Source organism: Rutidosis leptorrhynchoides, chromosome 9, assembly GCF_046630445.1.
Source record: "Rutidosis leptorrhynchoides isolate AG116_Rl617_1_P2 chromosome 9, CSIRO_AGI_Rlap_v1, whole genome shotgun sequence".
Lineage (NCBI taxonomy): Eukaryota > Viridiplantae > Streptophyta > Magnoliopsida > Asterales > Asteraceae > Rutidosis > Rutidosis leptorrhynchoides.
This window is the reverse complement of record NC_092341.1, coordinates 66,138,830-66,143,841: the sequence shown is the minus strand read 5'-3', so window position 1 is coordinate 66,143,841 and position 5,012 is coordinate 66,138,830. Positions and strand designations below refer to the sequence as shown.

General features: G+C 37.8%; 1 non-coding gene across 1 annotated transcript; it reads right to left on the bottom strand.

Annotated features, from left to right (window-relative positions):
- Positions 1-209: 209 nt before the first annotated feature.
- LOC139869700 (small nucleolar RNA R71) lies at positions 210-316 on the bottom strand. Its single transcript, XR_011766283.1, has one exon. It is a non-coding gene; the product is annotated as a small nucleolar RNA R71 (small nucleolar RNA).
- Positions 317-5,012: the final 4,696 nt, after the last annotated feature.

The following is a 5,012-nucleotide window of genomic DNA, read 5'->3' as shown; positions in this document are numbered from 1 at the left end:
TTGAACACATTCAACACTTCAATGATCTTTTTGATATTTACAAAACCAAAAATGTCACCGATGACGCTTTTAAGTTAAGGGCATTCCCCTTTACACTTCAAGGAGACGCAAAAGCTTGGATGCGAAGTTTACCATCCGATTCCATAAGGTCTTTTCAAGAATTAACAAATGAGTTTATTAATCACTTCTTCCCACCGTCAAAAGTTGAGCGATTAAGAATGGAGATTAATGGGTTCACCCAACGGGGTGATGAAAGTTTGTATGATGCATGGGTACGATTCAAGAAGCTACTAAGAGCTTGCCCACCGCATGGTTTGACGAAGAAGGAGTGCATCAATACATTTTATTGGGGTTGTAATATGTTAACGAAGCAATATCTTGATTCTTCATTCGGTGGGGTATTTATGTACAAATCACCAAATGCGGCCGAAATTATGTTAGAAGATATCTCGGTCAACACATATGAATGGGCACCTTCACCGCGAGATTTGACAAGGAAAAGTGTAGCACAAGTCGAGAGTGATAATGGACAAGTGACGCTTGCAAGTTTGAACAATCAATTTCAAACATTTGGGAAAGAGTTGAGAAAAGTCCAACAAACGGTAGTTGCAATGCAAGTGGGTCGTCAACGATGCGAGGGTCCACATCTCACGAAGAATTGTCCTCAAATTACTCAATGCAACAATATTGATCTAGATGATATTCCCATGAATTTGGATGCTCATGTGAACTATGTGAGTAATCAAAACTATCAACGAGGAGGAACATCGAATCAAAGCTACTACAATCCTAATCAAAAACAAGAGTCAGTCAACAACCAAACCAATACACCACCTGGATTTCAACAATCAAAACTGAATTCAAGGTTATAACAACAACTACAACCAAAACCGAAACAACAATTTCCAATACCAAAACCAACAACCTTACAATAAACAACCTTATATAACCAAGCCAATTCAAATTATCAAAACAACCAAGGTTATAGCCAACCACAAAATAACCAAGGTTACAATCAACAACCTCAACAAAACTTCCAACAATCCCAACCTACAAAGAACTTAGAGGGAATCATGCAAAACTACATCAAGAAGGCGGAATCAACCGAAGCATTCCTAATAAAGGAAAATGAACTTTTGAAGCAACAAATCTGAAACCAACAAGCCTCATTCCAAAACCTTGAGAGCACCGTTGGGAAACTTTCAAATCTAGTTGCCGAAAGAGTACAAGGAACTTTACCTTCAAACACCCAAGTTAACCCACACAACAACCAAAACAACCAACAAAACCACCAAAACAATACGAGAGTTGATCCTATTGAGAACAATACCACCAACCCAAACCCAAATCAAGCGATTTCGTCAAATCCCAACAATACTTATACTCAAGTGAACTCGATTGATTCAACCGAAGATGAGCAACAAGAATATCCTCAAGTTTTCGCATTCGGCGTTGAAGGAGAAAAGTTTGATTTCGATGAAGCATCGGGAATTGATACTATACATTATGGAGTATTCAAATTTTCGGAGGATTCGGACGAAGCAACATTCATTCCCTATTAACTTAAAAGTGTAATGTCCATGGAGGCTACCGAGTCGACATGCAAGGAATTAAAGGGTGATTTTGAGCGAATTAAATTGGGAAATGATGAAAAAGAGTTAAAGGTGGAAACTTTATTGAATGCAAAGGAGCAAAAGGACGAGGTCGAGGTTCTTGCTACATCAACCAAGGAGAAAAATGAGACACCGGTCTCACATTCTCAATCATTACCTCCTACACATCTAAAGGATGTGGATTGTAAGTCAACTTTATCCGATAATGAAAACATCTATGTTAAACTCCCTTTAGCGGAGGTGCTCGAGAATATGCCCAACTATGGGAAATTTTTGAAGACACTCATGGCCAAAAAGGGAGATGTTGAGCAAGCATCCACCGCTTTCTTGAAAAAGGAGTGTGATGGTATTTTAAAGAAATGTAACTTACCACCAAAAATTGGTGATCCCGGACCTTTCCTTATACCATGTAATGTGAATGGGTCGAAGATGCTTACATCCTTAGCCGACTCAGGCGCGAGTATCAACTTCATGCCCTACTCCGTTTACAAAAGGTTAGGCCTAGGTGATCTTTCACCCACCACAATGGGAGTTAAACTAATTGATCAATCAATTAACTTTAGTGTGGGTATTGCCGAGGATTTAATAGTTAAGGTTGGGGGCATGGAATTTCCCATTGACTTTGTTATTGTTGATATAAAGGAAGATCCGGTTGTACCTCTTGTTTTAGGAAGACCATTCTTAGCAACCGCGGGTTCTTCTTTGACTTTAGAACCGGAAAATTGACTCTTTGGGATAAAGGGAAACGCATGAGCATAAGAATAAAACGTGTTAAAGCACCATCAATATCAATGACCACACCACAAGTTGTTGCTAGTATGCAATGCATCACAAGCACAACGTAAGTTGGTTCACCAACAAAAGGTGGTAGAGAATTGACCAAGAGAATTCAAAGTAAACCTAAAGGTCAAAATGACATTGTTGACAAGTCCATGAGAAAATTGTTTGGGCGGGTGCATAGGGCCTCATCTAAAAAGGATGAACACTTGAGAAAACGCCTAGTGTCAAACTTGTCAAAACATAAAAAAGTCAAACTTAAAGAGTTAATCAATGAAACCAAGGTAACAAATGATTGATTAATGTAACATCCCGCGTTTTTCCGTTAAATTTAATTTTAACACCGTCTTTTTTTTTTTAAAACATAATCTTTCGTATTTAAATTAATAGTTTCCGTGAGTAACGTTCATTATATTCCCGCTATTTAATTTTGACATCACCCGTTTACTCGAGCGTTTTAAAAATATTCGATCGGTTAAATCCCGCACCCGCTTTGAAACTCGAGGGACCGGAGTTGCCAAATGGGCAAACTAGTTGACTAGGTCAACTAGTCAACCCATTTCTCTACCATTTCCATCATCTCCCTCTCTCTCTCTCTCTTTCTCTCTAGCAAGAACACACACAAACCCCAACTTCATAGAATCATCATCTAAATTCGGATCGGGAAGCAAACTTCAAAACAAATTACATATTCGTGATCCTCTCATCATCCTCTTCGATTTGGTACCAATTTCATCCATTTTGGGTAACATTTCTAAAACACTAAATTTCTCTAAATTCGTTTTATATACTTGAAATTGTGTTAGTTAGTGTCTATGGCTCGTGTGTAACATGAATATATGTTTTGTTTGCTCGATTTGTGGTTTGGAGTAACTAGTTTGAACATTTGAAATGGGTGTGCTAAATCCTTGATTTTGGATGAGTTAATGTTGTTAGATTGTTAAAGTGCATGTTTTAATTGTGTTACTAGTATCATTAGCCACATTTGGATGTGTAGGTTGATTAAGAAAACTTCAAAAACCCGATTAATGATTTTGAAATGTTTGACTAGGGTTTGATAGTTCTTGACATGAACTTTTGGATGCTTAAATGCCATGGAGTGTTAATTGTTAGTGTTTAGTAGTAATGTATGCTTCATTACCTTCAAAACGGCATATCGTATGTGTAAATTGGATTCCCGAATCATAAAATACGTTTTACGAACTTGAAACTTTGAAAATAAACCTTTCTCGATCAATTGACGAGTTTTCGGTTATTGTAAATGATGTTTTTGATTAATGATATGTGGTTAGTTATATTCCTTGTCAAAATAGCTTTCCGATGATATAAAATACATGTCCTAATTGTTTGCGGTTTGTAATTTGTGTTGGTTTATGTTTGGACTCGTGCACTTAGGAGTTTCAGCAACCAGGGTCTGGAAACAAGCCAAGACGCCGTCCCAATACCCAGGACGACGTCCTGACTTTCAAACCTAGACGCCGTCTAGGGGTCCAAGACGCCGTCTTGCCCTTCAAAGTGGGACGCCGTCTAGGCCTTTTGGGACGCCGTCCCATAAGCCTAAAGTGGGCTGTTTTGGTTGTCATTTAACGAAAAATGTTTGGGACGTTCTAGACCTCCGTTTCACATGAGACTTGTTCCAACATGCTTATATATGATTAAAAACTTCAGAAAATTCGTTCGAGGCCCGACCCGAACGTGTTGACTTTTTCGTTGACTTTGACCCGACCAAGTTTGACTTTTAATCAAACTTGACCAATTACTTATGTAATCTTTCTAACATGTTTTTATACTTGTACCTTGCATGAAACATGACAACTTGATTCACATGCTACATTATTGAGTCGTAACGAGCCATAGGACTAATTGAACATCTTTGACCCTTCGTGACTATCGTTATTGATACAACCTATTTGTTTAGGTCAAGACTAGCATTGTTCTTTGCACACGTTTACTTGTCGAAGTACTTTACTACTCGTGCACTCAAGGTGAGATCATAGTCCCACTTTTACTCTTTTTGAACTTACATTTGGGATGAGAAAACATAAACATTTCTTTACTAGGTGAACACAAGTACAGGAAAACAAACATTCTACATACGAGTTTAGAACAAAATCCTCAATTCGATTATCATTAGTTACACTTGCCGTGTGTAAGCGAGAACTTATGTTGTATGGATCCATATGGGTTTGACAAACCCTCATTCAAACGGTTCGCTACCGTTTACGAATGAAATATATTTTCGAGAAACAGTGTATGTTCTAGCACTAAGTGATGGGGTTCAATGGAAGGAAATGTTAAGCATTGATAATTGGGTGCTCGTGAAACAAACTTTTGGAATGTATTACTATTATTTCATTGATGCAAATCTTGTGGTTCACTTGTACTTACTTACTTAAACCTATGATTTCACCAACGTTTTCGTTGACAGATTTCTATGTTTTTCTCAGGTCATGCACGATATGTGAAACATGCTTCCGTTTACTATTTGATACTTGCATCCGATGTCGAGTATACATGCATTTCATGGAGCGTCTTTTGACTTTACTTTAAACCGTGTCGCCTAGATTTCAATCGTACTTATAACGTTGTGACTTAACTTTTGGTTGAACAATTCTTGTAAAC